General features: G+C 44.8%; 1 protein-coding gene across 6 annotated transcripts in view; it reads right to left on the minus strand.

The window, feature by feature from the left end:
* Positions 1-14,813, minus strand: part of Mprip (myosin phosphatase Rho interacting protein) — a 117,621-nt gene that overhangs the window by 57,270 nt on the left and 45,538 nt on the right. The window lies entirely within an intron of this gene.

The following is a 14,813-nucleotide window of genomic DNA, read 5'->3' on the forward strand; positions in this document are numbered from 1 at the left end:
CATTACACGCAAGGCCAGGAGCTGTAGTGAGTGAGCCATGGTACCTGCCATAGGTCTGCACAGTGTAGAGGGAAAGAGGGCACACACAGCTGAAGTAATATGCTTGTCCCAGGGAGTAAGTGGCACTATTAGGATGTGTGGCCCTGTTGGAGGAAGTGGGTCACTCTGGGGGTGGGCTTTGAGAACCTCCTCCTAGCTGCCTGGGAACTAATCTTCTCCTGTTGGCCTTTGAAACAAGATGTAGAACCCTCAGCTCCTCCTGCACCATGCCTGCCTGGATTCTACCATGCTCCTACCTTGATGATAACAGACTGAACCTCTGAACCTGCAAGACAGCCTCAATTAAATGCAGTCCTTTATAAAAGTTGCCTTGGTCATGGTGTCTGTTCAGAGCAATGGAAACCCTAACAAAGACGAAGCAAAAAGGTCAGACACAGGATATCAAGACTCCTCCAGATGCTAGTAACATGGGATTAGATTAATCTAAGAAGTCCCATGAAGAGGTAGGTCCAAGAGCAGGAGAGCAGAGGGTCGGATGCACAAGTACATTCATTGAGTCTTTCCACAAATAGTCCAATTTCTGTAAGAAGTAGCATCATTTCCACTACAGGTAGAAGGAAGACACTGGGAGAATTAAGCAGCATGCCAAGGCTGACACTGGCAACCAGTGCCAGGAGAACAGAAATAAACTGAATGTCGAAAGCTCTGACCCCCTGAAGCTGAACTAGGAGATGAGTCAGGCAGATCACATAGACAGACCAAGTGCAGCAGACGCCTCAAAAAAGATTGCTACAAGAGCGGGAAGGACACTCTCATCTACTGTGTGATCTTGGGAAAAGTCTCCCAACCAAGTAGGGTGGAGGGAGTAACGTATGTTAGAGAGAATAGGTGTCACAGGAAGAAACTCACCCAAGCTTGGAAAAGCAGGAAGGTAGGAAGGTAGGTCATGCAGCCAGCCAGATACCAGTGTACTCCATACAAAACCAAAAGTGACTCATCTACCTCGATTCTGCAGCCTGTTCTGTGATTGCTTTGACAGTGACAAGGACTGGCATGGATGGCAGCCTGTAGCCTGCCCCACTGGCACATGTGCTTCCATGAGCCACCCTGGCAGGTCTCCCAGGACACAAGCAGAAAAGAGGTCCTAGTGTGTTGTATGGGCCTCACTTCAGGGTGTCATCCCTCCCTGTAGTCTAGGTCCCTGTCCTGCCCCTGCCAGTCCTTCCAAGTAGCCTCTTTTCCTATGCTTCCCTGAGTTTCTGGTACTGCTTTCTTTTCTTTATTATTATTATTATTATTATTATTATTATTATTATTATTATTTTAACTTTTAATAGCTGTAATGGTAATATAGGATTTTTACATACTCGTTACTGAGTTGGTTCTGTTATCAACATCTTTTACCAGGGTAGTGCAGGTAGCCCCCCCAATACTGACACCAAATCAATACAAGCTCCCACTGAGTCTCCTGAGTGCTCCTCTAGTGTTCTAGAGCACATTACATTACATTGTCATGGAACCTCAGGCTACTCCTGGTTAGGATGGTTTCTCAAATTTTCCATGTTTTTTATGATCTTGACAGTTTTACAAAGTGCTAGCCATGTATTCTGAAGACTGTTCCTTAGTTGGGGTATCTGGCTTTCTCATGACTAGACTATGCTGCTAGATCTTAAGAAGGAAAGCCACTGAGGTAAAGCAGACCTTTCACCGTACGTGATGAGAGTGTAGGACTTCTCACTGATGTTGGTGGTATATCTTGTGGTAAGCTATGGCCCAGAGCTGAAAGGAAGTCACTACATACTAAATAGTCTGCTTGGAGAGGAGAGGGCCTGATGGAGCACGAGGGCTTCTGAGGGGAAATCTGCACGGGTTATTGGAAACTCTTTTGCACAGATTTTCTCTTTCCCATTTGTTTATTGCTTTATCAACCATCAAGTTATATCTTCATAGGCTTCATAGACATTTAACTTCTACCCTGATTATAACCAAAATACTCAATTATTCATTTTGTTCCTCACATTGTTCTAGCCTTAGGCACAGGAACTCTCCAGGGGCTCCTGTCTGGCATCAGAGCACTTCCTGGACAAAGTGCTCAGGAGGATCTGGTGCATTTGCCTGGCTCTAGATCAGCCCCTCACAGAAGCCAGGGGCCTTACCTGGAGAGGGACATTAAAAACCCAGGTCAGGTGGTGGAATTCTCATTGCTCATAAGATATCTTGGCTTTTAAGTCTTCTTAGCTACCCAAGAAAGCAAGGCGCATGCTGCTGGGACCAGAGTATAATCCTATCTGCTACTTTCTGTTTGTCTCTGATGGTGTCTGCAACACTACATCATGACTTCATGGCCTAGCTTTCTCCCTCGGGCTCCAACAGTACTTCCCACCACTGTCCATCTACTTATTAGGCTGTTTAGCCCCAGTCCATACACATGGACAAGCACCTCTGCAAGGAAGACCTATGTTCCTCGGGTCTACACTCATGCACAGCTCCTGCCTTCGAGCTCCCGGGCGCTGCTCAGTTCCGAGAAACACTTGTAGATTTAGCACTGTCTACAATCTCCTCTGGCAATCAAGATCTTGCCACCGGCCTTGTATGTGTAAGAGCTCAAAGGGGCATGGGAGTATCATTGTGTAAGGATTTTATAGCTTTTACTACGAGTTTTTGAGACACTTCCAAGACATTTGGATAAAAAAAGAAAATAGGACGGTAATAAGAAAGATTATTAGTGAGTTCTGTTACTGTGACATAACCTGAGGACATCTTTTTTTTTTTTTGGTTTTCCAAGACAGGGTTGCTCTGTGTAGTGCCCTGGCAGTCCTCTGCCTCCCAAGTGCTGGGATTAAAGGCGTGCACCACCACTGCCCGGCTGAGGACATCTTTTTTTTTTTTTTAATACTCCTTTTTTTAATTCGATATATATATTTTTAAATTTTTTTCGATATATTTTTTATTTACATTTCAAATGATTTCTCCTTTTCTGGTTCCCCACTCCCCGAAAGTCACATAAGCCCCCTTCCCTCCCTCTGTTTGAGGACATCTTCTTAAAGAAAGAGATTTTACTTTGATTCAAGGATTTCAATATATGGTTAGCTGGCTCCATTGCTTCAAGTGAGGCAAACATCATGATGGTGTGAAAGAGGAGACAATGATTGAAGGAAGCAGGGATATGGTTTGCATGGGAACGCCCAAAGGACCTGCTCTCTTCAACTACGTTCTATGCCTTTTAAATTTCCATGAATTCCCAAGAGACTATCAAATGTAAACTTAATAATAGGAGAGTCTGTGTTATCAACCAAGCACTTAGCACATGGCCTTGGGTGAGGCATTTTAGACTCAAACCATGGTGAGCTGTCTCAAGACTGGGATAGGTAGGAGGAAGAACTGGTTGGAGAGAGGCAGAGACTGGCTAGTATCCCAAGGCTGAAGATGGTTTACTAAATCAAGTTGTATGCACAGGGCTCAGTGCTTGCTGAATGACAGAACCAGCTAGAACTGAAAACAGAAGCTCTGAGGCTGCTTCTCATTTCCTGGCTTAGGACTGGGACATCAGAAGAGTAAAAGCCTCCTGTGGTGCTTCTGACATCCAGCTGGGGTTGGAGCCAATGCCTCAGAACTTCAGAGACCCTGATCTGTCCTTGCTACCATAGCAGGCTCTTTCTTAGACTGACCATCCAGCTGTCTGAAGTCACTCACAGCCTTTGGGCCCAAGATGACCTGACAGAAGCAGAAGCAAAAATGGGTTGAGAATTTGAGATGGAACACAGCTGTGTGGAGCTGACAGGTTGTGGATGAAATAGAAAGGCCTTCACAAGGGGCTTGGAATAATTAGCACCCCTAAGATGCCTGCCAGCCGCTGCCACCACCACTACCTCCTCTTCTTCCTCCTCTTTATAAACAACAATAACAAAATGAAGCTTGAATCTGAAGAATAGGAAAGAAGGGGTGCAGATATTGTATCTTCCTTAAAGAAGGCATGATATCACTTAGTGAAGGGCCAGAGACAGGGAGGCAACAGGCATATCAGACAACTGCCCCAACGGACAGCAGCCATGTTCAGAGATGTGTGACAGAAGTGATGTGGCCAGAACTGTGTGTGATGAGAGGGAACAAACTCTGGAAATCCTGTACCTCTGGCAGCCCCTCAGTAACCTAACTGAGACGGCCTGAGCAGTGGGGCTGGAGCCTTAGGTTCTGCTTAGTACAGGCATATTACCTAATGATGGATACACTCTTCTCACTGTATCAGCTCAGGAAATGTCTCTAGGCTAGGAGCAGTTGTGCGCATCAGTCATCCAGGTGTGGGAAGCTGAGGCAAGGCAGTGAGTTCAAAGCCAGTATAGGTTATACAGTGAGACTTTGTTTGTTTTAAAGTAAAAGGGCTGGGAAAGTGGCTCTGCCTAGTGTATGTGAAGCCCGAGTTTAATCCTCAGCACTGTGAAATAAGTAAACAAACAAACATTTCTAAGAGGCCTCCCCTTTAGGTGAAGGAGTACTATGTGCTATGAGAATTTTTTTTAAAGATTTTTTTTTTAAGTTTTTTTAAAGATGTTTTAAAGATTTTTTTTTTTTAAATAGTCAAGTGAACTGAAAGGAAGTCCTGCCCAGGTCACAGAGTTAGCACTGTGTCCTTGGCAACCCCACACACTCACTATTTTTCTTTGTAGGGTTTCAACTGACTAGAAATTGAGTGTCTCGTGCCTGAGCCTCCAAAACAGCCATAACTAAGTGACTCCCTTCTTTCCCTCCCTAGGCAGGCCTTGTCAGAAACAGATGCCCATGGCTGGAAAGGAGGGCAGCCGCTGGAGGAGGGCAGCCCCTGGAGGAGGCCTCTGCCCGTCTCAGCACCAATCTGTCCACCTGGGTATGTGGACCTAGAGAATATGTCCCGTCTACCAAGAGGCAGCATAACTCTTAAAGGATCGTTGGCTAGAGCAGCCACTGCAGCCATGAAGCCCACGGTGAAGCTACACAGTGTAGCTACTCAGCTACCTCAGCAGCCATTCCTAACTGGAAGGCCCTGTGAGACTGTAGCAGTAGCTGCACAGCTCCCTGGCCAAAGCAACAAACAACATCTTCAGACACACGACACCAAAAAAGGTTGCTGTGGTTTCTACATGCCACACTATCACCTCTCGGGGCCAAGAGCAACAACAACTAAGCAGGCAGAACTAGTAAGTGCCACATTGGGTCCCAGGCTAGGCTGAGGGAAATGCTGCAGCTTATACAGAAAGAGATTCAGCTCAGCAGAACTCTTATGGCCACACCCTGTGTGGCACCATACTTTTTGTGTTTTACTATGCACATTCAGAAAGTGTTGTGCATTTCTATTACATCAGGCATAGATAACCATGGAAACATACCACAGCACCATACTACAGCACCACGACCATGGTGTGTGTGTGTGGGTCTTCTTTCTGCTCTCCCGACTTCAGTTTCTCTAATTTATAAGATGATTATATTGAGGCCTATTTCAGAAAGACTAACATGAATGTAATGCGAATATCTATAGTACAGTTAAGACATAACAAATGCTTTATGACTATTAGGTAAATAAATAAATTAGACAGTCTTCAGTAGCATTTAGGTTTCCTCAAGAAGAAACAAAGAGATGTTAAGAAGCTTTCTTAGCCACCAGGAAATTGTAAATGAGAACTACAATGAGAGTCAACTGTTCTCAGTGCTGTGGCTGTAATGAGAAAGAGGGACACAGGCTGAACACTTGACAAAGACATGCCTTGACAGGACCCTCATACTTTGCTGGTCAAAATGAGAACTAAGGTAGACACTGTGGGAAAGTATAGTAGCTCCTTCAAAGGCTAAATATAAATACAATGACCCTATGACCCAGCACCACCACTTTAGACATACATTCAATAAAACAGAAAACATGTCCACACAGAAATCTGTAATGTGACTGCTCACAATATCCTGATTTATAGATGCCCAAGGGTGGGATCACAGATATCCATCAACAGATGACTAGATAAGTAAACCTTGAGACATCTACACAATGGGCTATTTTTCAGCATAAAAATAAGTTTTAGCTGGGTGTGGTAACACATGCCTTTAATTGCTGCATTTGGAAGGCACAAGCAGATAGAGCTTTGTGAAGTAGGCCAACCTGGACTACAGACTAAGTTCTAGGCCAGCAGACTTAAAAAAATAAAATAAAATAAAAAAGTTGGGACTGAGGAGAGCTAAAAGAACAGGGTTTTCTTTGTAATGATGAAATATTTTTAATTGGCCACAATGACAGCTACAAATGCACTACTTGTATATGTAACTAAATATACTAAAAAAAAAATTAAGTGTTTAAATGGGTGAGCTGTATGAATCAAATTTCAAGAAAATTATTACAAAAGACAAAAAGCAAAGCCCTTTTACTACCCAAGTCACACACGGAGGAGACTCAGGCTAAGCGGTAAAAGCCCTGTGTGCTTGTCAGGCTCCCTCTGCCTCTTCTCACTCCTCAGGACCTGTGCATGGAAGCCTTTGTAGCCCTGATATTTCCATGGATCACAATATAAAAGGATTCATACAGTCTGAATTTACTTGAGTTCTCATGCTTACCACCCACTCTTATACATAAGTGTGTGTGTGTGTGTGTGTGTGTGTGTGTGAGAGAGAGAGAGAGAGAGAGAGAGAGAGAGAGAGAGAGAGAGAGAGAGAGGAGAGAGAGAGAGAGAGAGCACCTACTGCATTGCAGTGCATTAATGAAGGAGCTCCCAGTATAACTTGATGGATTAGCACAACTTCACACCAGCCTAGAGGTTTTTGTTTTTTAAAGGTTTATTGATTTATTATGTATACAGAGTTCTGCCTGTGTGTATCCTGCAGTTCAGAAGAGGGTACCAGATCTCATTATAGATAGTTGTGAGCCACCATGTGATTGCTGGGAATTGAACTCAGGACCTCAGGAAGAACAGACAGTGCTCTTAACCTTTGAGTCATCTTTTGCAGCCCCAATCTGGAGGTTTTAAGAAGACACTTCTACAGGTAGAATATTGGACCTATTTTCTCCTCTGTGAAAATATAACCTTGCTCCCAATAATCTAGCACGGAGGTGAGGAGGTATGAGGATCACACATATTCACACATATTCACACACACACACACACGTGACAATTCCCACTTCCTTATTCCCCAGACAGTCCATGTGACCCTGAGGTTGGATCTATCCCAACTTCTATGTCTTTGTCACACCCCCACCCCCACCCCATCCAATCTACCTGTGTTCACTAATGCACCGCATTCCTCCAGAGTGCTAACTGAGCCAGGCTGCACCTTGTGCCTAATATAAAGGGTGTAAGTCTTTCTCTCCTTAGGTATCCTGTTTCCCAACAGAGTCATCAATTCCCTGGGGATAGGAGAAGGTCCTCCTATTTGCTAGGTCCTTTCTTAGACCTTGCTTAGAGACCTCTGAATAATAAATAACAGAAAGGAACCTCCATTTCACTTGAGACATCAAGGCCCTGGGTGCTCTGATCACCAGTCTGTGAGAATGCTGGCCACACAAAGGTAGATAAAAATAAACACCAGACACAAAGGCCACTGTTGTTCTTAGAGGAACAGAGACATGAAGGGGGAAGTCAATAATGGCCTCTGTCTCCTGAAAAAAAAACTGATTTGTTGTGCTATAGAACAAACTTCAACTTTTTCTATGTAAAAGAGAAGGCAAGGCTGAGGATGGAAGCAGGAAGAAACCTGGGCAGAGCCCAGTGTGCCTCCAATGAGGCAGCTTTACTAAAACAGCTCCCACTCCCACAGCAGCACAACCAAACACCCACGGGAGGCAGCTTGAGCATCTTTCTAAGCAGCACTTAGGGGCAGGACTTCTGTGCCCAGGGCTGAGGGTAGGGGAAGACCAAGTGAAAAGCTGCCAGGTATATAAGCTGTTGAGACCAGCAAATACCAACCACAGTCTCCTCCTTAGTACCACACTAGTGAGATCAGTGAGACAGCAATTATTACCTCCTTCCTGGCACATTAGTAAGAACAGAGAGGCACCCAGAGTTGCCTCTTCCCTAGCACTATATTTGCCATCAAATTTATCCTAGGATTTTTTCTAAAGTATATCTAGTCCACTCTTAAGGACCCCAGGGCCAGGCAAGGGAATGATTCAGGCCATAGCCACCTGAAGTAAATGACCAGCTCATAGCCCATGATCGCTCCATCATACCTCCCTCCTAGGAGAGAAAATCTGAGGGGTACAAAAGTGTGGCCAGGGAGTATCTGGAGGTGACATGCCGGGTCTCCTAGCCCGTGAATGACTGAGTTACTGACGTGTACGACTACAACTACATTTGCTCAGTACACAGCATCAAGTTGTGGACAGTATCAATTCAGAAGCATACAAGATGGAAATGGCCACAGAAAGAAGTCGTAAGGGAAGCTGAAGTGCGGCGTAGCCAGCTGGCCTGAGGAAGGGCTGAAGGAGAGTTGTGTCCAGCTGCTGGTCCACAACAGCTCACCACAAGAGGCACTTAGGGATCCAAACCAAAGTGGCCTACAGGTCACTGAAAAGGGAGTCCTTTGGAACAAATGCATTCTCCAGGGTTATTTGCAGGGTTCCATGGTCTAAAGGGGAGTTGAATTACTCTGAGCTACAGTGGTCATATATGTTCGAGAATCTAAAAGCAGTCTCTTCAGCCTTTGGTCTTTAAACCCTCTATCCAGAACTCTATTCTCAATAAATAATATAAAAGAATAAGAAACTATATACATAACTGGAGTTCCTGCTGTTGCCTACACTACTGTCAAATGTTTCTGAAGGTTTTTATCCTTTAAATAACATGAACAGTATTTTTAGTTAGATGTAGCATTGCTGAAATTTTAAAATACTTCCTCACCAATGAGCAGACATCACTGGATCCCAGGCAAGGGAAAGAACTACTTTGCAAGGAGCAAAGCCTTTCCTTTGGTCTAATGGCCAAGCAAGCAGAGAAAGCAGGACACTTTGATGGTCTCCTTGTCTTCTCTCCATCTCTTCAGACGAATGTTCAGAGGACAGGAAACAGGACTCTGCTACATTGTGGCTTACTGTCTGCACTCTTAACTGGTTATCCTTACAGTCTTCTTGGTGCGAAGGAAAAAGGACAGGTTTAGTGAGTCACAAAGGCACCTCAGGGTGAGCTAACAGAAAGCAGAATTGGAATTTAACCCACAAATCAACTGAAGTGTTTTCTGACAATTGCTTGAAGGCAAACTAACTCAACTTATTTTGTTTTGGTTGAATCCACAAACAGAAAAAGCCCAGCGTGGAGTAAACAAGAAGATGGGTCTCCTCCCAGGCATCCTATGGTCACCAAGACCTCTTCTTCTAGCCAAACTGGCTTGGGAGGTTGACAATGCCAGCAAGGAACTCTGAACAACCTAGATCTCAAGTTAGAATGTTTCTGGAATGGGAGACACAGATTTCCAAGATCAGCCATATCTGTACCCACCTAGCTAGCCCTCTGCCCAGGACCCTTGACTGTATAGGAAGAACCAACCTACAGCTACCAAGAACCACGCCCAGAAGGGCGCATGTCTCCTCTGATCTCCACTACTGTGATATGCTGTCATGAGACAGAATGTAATGCCTAGAAGGATTTTCCTTTTGAGTTGACTTGAACAACTAAACCAAACAGCAGCAGATTTTCTGGAGAACTGGTCTTCTCTTGTGTCTTTAAAAAAATGTGTCCAATAAATACCTTGACTTTGTAACTGATCAAAACGACAATAGTTTTTTTGCTTCTACCATCCTACACACAACTGCTACAAAGCCAATATAGTTTGACTTTTACTTTCTTAAATGGCCTATAGAGAGGTAGGTCTGCTTCACTTTGCAAAACTTAAGTAGTAATATTCAAAGCTAAAAAGAAGAAGAAGAAGCAAGGCACAAGATGAGGAAAGGAAACCAGTTTTTCTATTTCCAAAGAAAGATCTGGCAGCTTGCTGAGTGCATTTGGGTACGCTTACACTCCTCTTCACCCCACTCTGCTGGATCCTGAGGGCACAGGTCTGGCCTACAAGGGAAAGGGAGAGGTGGCCAGTAGCTTTCAACTAGCAGCTGAATACAGTTTTTCTGAGTTCTGATGTGCAGAGCTCCCATATGCAGGCCTGTGGCTCTGACAAGGCTATTTTTAGATTCCAAGTAGGATGGAAATAAGAAGAAATGCTGCATGGCCACCTTACTGGGAAGCTCCTCAGCCCTGCTCTTGCTCTAGCTCCTCCCTGAACAGCCCCTCTGAGAAGGGAGCAGACCCTTATATTTTCTTCCTCCCCTGGGCCCTTCTTCCTGAGCCTTGAGAATATGTAGGCCTCGCCCAATTGTCTGTCTCATAAAGAGCTGGGAAACATGGAGATAAATAAAGCCTCAATTAGGCAGGAATCCAAAGCTAGGATTGGGGGTTGGGAAGAGTGGTGTCTGAGGCTCTGTCCCAATCCAGAAATGCCTGAGAAAACGCCTGGGGCCACAAGCAGCCTTGAGGTTGGATGCTTCCCACAGCCCCCTTTGGCCTGTGCTGACCAGGCGTGGTCAAAGGCTGGGAGCCACGCCATTCCCACATACAGCTCCTCGAGGCAGCCTAGCCTGCTGCACAGGCCCCAGCTCCCTTTGCCATCCTACATATATAAGAAAGGAGGAGTCTGGGCTCTTGGCCCTTCTATTCCTTTCCCAGTGAGAGAGAAGGGACTACAGAGTGTGGACTTGTCCACAGCAGGGATGGCTTCAGATGCTATGGCGCCCCTCCAGGCCCAACAAAGGCAGTTTTTCCCCCCTTTCAACTTTGGAAACTCAGTGTTCTTATTTATTCCTTTCTGAGCTTGGAAAGAACAATGAGAGGGAGATCTTGTTTCTTCCCCTAAGTCTTGGGTGGGGGAAGAGCAGCAGCATATGGGGGAGGAGCCCGGGCCAGCAGAAGCTCACAGATATTTTTAGAGACATGGGAATTAAGTAAGCAGGGACCTTCTGGGGCCTGAAACAGTTTTGTTTTCATCCTAATTCCAAAAGGCCAAGTGGGTGGTGGAGAGTCAGAGGCTGAAGGCAGAGAACAGGAAAGAGCCTGGAGACTGCGACCAAGCAGTCTCTTCTCACTCTGTGCTATGTGGCCTACTCCATTTCCCTTTACCAAGAGTGGATAAGCAGCCTGCATTACCTGCACCCAGACCCTCTTTCAGCCTCAGGGGACAGGAAGCTGAACTCCTTTAATCCTGCTTCTGACAGTGGGAGAAGGTAGATCTAAAATTAGTTTTTCAGTTATCTTTAGGCTTCTAACAACTCAGTTCTTGAAGATCGCAATCGCGGTACTGACCATCTTTTTAGAGGCCTCACTCGAAAGCCTCCCACTATAGTTTGGGATACAGAGAAATGGAAAGGGAGAAGCCGGGGGACCAGCCCACCGGGAGACCCAGCCATCAGTTAGCTGATCACTGATAGACTCAAAACTCACCCATTTCCACGCCAGCCATCCTACTAATGTTCTCTGAGGATCTTATTTTTTTTCCTTTTTATTTATTCTTCTTTCATATATTATATCCCAACTGCAGTTTCTCTTCCCCTCTTTCCTCTCCAGACTCACCCAGGCTTCATTTCCCTTCAGAAAAAAGCAAGCCTTCCAGGGACATTAACCAAATATGGCATAACAAGCTACATGAAGATGTATCAAAGCTGGATAAAGCAACTCAGGAGAGAAAGGGTGTCAAAGGCAGGCAGAAGAATCAGAGGCAGGCCCTGCTCCCACTGTGAGGAGTCCCACAAGAATATCTAGCTACACAACCATAATATACATGCAGAGGACTTAGGTCAGACCCATACAGGGTCCCTGATCTCTGCAAGCCCACTTGAGTCCTTGTCAGTTGATTCTGTGGGCCATGTTCTTGTGGTGCCCTTTATCTCAGGCTTACATTTAAACAAGCAAGCAAGCAAGCAAGCAAGCAAGCAAGCAAGCAAACAAACCTGAAAACAAGTTGAGAGTGTAAGAACCATAAACAAACCTGATGGAATAGTGAATGAAGATAATACATAGGATGAAACAGGAAACTGTAGAATAAAATATTTTAAAAAGTAACAAGGTTAAATACTTAACAAGTCTTACTTTTTGATCTCATCTGCACACCTGAGCAGTTCACAAACTCTTTGTATGAACTGATTGTTATCTCTAGGTGGTAAGGCTTACCAAGCAACTTTGTTTTCAGCTTCCCAAAACTTCTACCATGACCGATTTGACTTCTGTCACTGGGGTAGGCCTGCTCTGGGCAGTGACACTTTTTTCATGAGACACTGGCCCTGCTGAGAAGCCTCCATCTTCACAGCCTAGATGACTTTTCACCTGCTCCTACCTGGAAAGCTACAGAGCTGACTGGCTAACTGGTTGGTTGGTTCCTGCTATAGGTAAACGGAAGAACAAGTGTGTCTTTCCTGTTTATTTCTTACATTTTCCACACCTCAGGACAGCTGGCTCCATTTCTCAGGCTAGACTAAGTGCCTGGAAAGCAAGGACCCTTTCTCATCTTTATTTTCTCAACTTTAGGTTTCAAGGCACAGAGCAAAACAGCACCTTATGTATGAAGGAACAAGGCCAATTTCAGACTGTTTCCTAAGACTATACGCAGAGAGCCGGGCGGTGGAGGCAGAGGCAGGCAGATTTCTGAGTTCGAGGCCAGCCTGGTCTACAGAGTGAGTTCTAGGACAGCCAGGGCTACACAGAGAAACCCTGTCTCGAAAAAACCAAATCCAAAACAAGACTATACGCAGAGCCCTCAGGAAAACTGATGAGACAAAGAAAAAGACACCAGTGCTCCATGGTCCTGGAATGAGGACAGGGCCTAAGCCCCAGGTTTCTGCTGTTATTTCTCAGAGTTATTGGAGTATCAGTAACAAGACCTGTCCAGGCTACCACAAGGGTATTATTGTTAATCCCAAGTAGGTGAATGGGCCCTTTAATGAAAGGGCTCATTCATCAGAGGAGATTAGATAAACTGCCCCCCTCAACAGCAAGTAACCCCTGGGCTTCTAATGAGGAGGCCTTGCAATTTCAACTGAAGAAAGGAACAGCCAGGTGCATTTAATTGAGGATGCAAAAAATGCAGAACACATACTAACATATACCTTGACAAGAGCAAAGAAATAACATGACCTTCACAGGACCAAACATGGCCCAGGGCTGCAGTATGCCTCACACAGTAGAGCAGTCAGTGATGGCTCATTCACAGTAAGAAACCAGAATATACCAACAACAACCAGAATATTCCATGTTCCTGACACACATGGAAAGCCTCCAGTTACTCACAGCTGATGTAATAGCTTTGTTTATGTCCTACTGGAAGTTTTATGAAAATGGTCATCAAGGTATAAACTCTAAAGGACAAACAATAAAGGAGGACAACAGCAGACATGAGATATCAATTAAGATTTTTCTACAAAATGATTGGGAATTATAAGTAGGGTAGAAGATCCTTTTGGAGCACAGCCAGGAGGAAGCAGACTCATGCTGCCACAAAACATCAGAAAGCTAATGCTCTGAAAGTCTGAGAATAACCAGAAGGTTACTCTCTCAAAGACTCTAATGTGGGAAAAGGATACACAGCTCAGAGACAGTCTGTCCCCTAAAAGTCAAACCCTCACTCCAAGTCCTTCTGCTGCCCAGAGGCATCCTTACTAGAGCTGAGAGGGCTCAATTTAGGAAGACTGATCAGTTCAAGAAAAAAGTGCAGTGGAACACTCATGATCTGTCTGTCTCTGCCTCTGTCTCTCTGCACTCCCATTTATTTATTTATTTATTTATTTATTTATTTATTTATAAGACAGGGTCTCATCATGTAGCCTTAGCTGGCCTGGAACTCACAAAGATCTAAAAAGTTTTCTGGAGAATATCATTCTCCAAAGAATGGACGTGCCAGATGCTTATCTCTGGGAACATTTAGGACCTTTCAAAGACCAGGGTTCACAATTCTCCTTAGGCAAGTACTGTAGGTAAATAGACATGTGTACATCCTGTATGCATGCATAGTCTGAGGCCCATGTTCTAGTATACCTTTTTCCTCTAGACCTAATATGTTAACCCTATGTACATCTTGGAATAGAGATTCTAGGCCTAGAAACCATGGCAACTAATTGATAGCAATACAGAGGTAGCTGGGTCTTTAGTAATGCCAATGGGGTATCAGTACTCCGTGGAAGATAGAGGGGAGAGTCTAGTCATCATTCCCTCCTGTCTTCTCCCAGCTGCAAGTGATCAGGAGAAATACCAGAGCATACAAGAAGTAGATTATTAATGGAAAAGGGGGTCTAAGGGGTGGAACTTTGTAATGCTGCTGCTGTTTAGGGGACACCTATACAAGTAATCCCCCATCAGTGCTCCCTAAGCAAGCATAATAAACTGCTTGGCTAGCCAGCCTGGACTTAGTGGACTCCTGCTCTGGTCTGTTGCTTAAGGTGAATTGTTGCTTGTTCACATCTACTTGGAAGTTTATGCACTAGGTTGCTATTCATTTGTGAAAACCTAAGGCCAAAGCCAATAGAAAGGAAGCTGGGAAGGAAAGAGACAGGGCAAATCAGATGAGGGACAGGATTAAAATAACTACCCACAGGAAACAGGACACAAAGAAAACAAGTGTGTGCCGGGCAGTGGTGACACATGCCTTTAATCCCAGCACTCGGGGAGGCAGAGGCAGGTGGATTTCTGAGTTCGAGGTCAACCTGGTCTACAGAGTGAGTTCCAGGACAGCCAGGGCTATACAGAGAAACCCCGTCTCAAAACAAACAAACAAACAAAAAACAAACAAACAAAAAGAGAGCGAGAAAAGAAACCAAGTGTGTAACAAAGCAGGAG

The sequence above is a fragment of the Apodemus sylvaticus genome, chromosome 10, assembly GCF_947179515.1.
Source record: "Apodemus sylvaticus chromosome 10, mApoSyl1.1, whole genome shotgun sequence".
NCBI classification, from domain to species: domain Eukaryota; kingdom Metazoa; phylum Chordata; class Mammalia; order Rodentia; family Muridae; genus Apodemus; species Apodemus sylvaticus.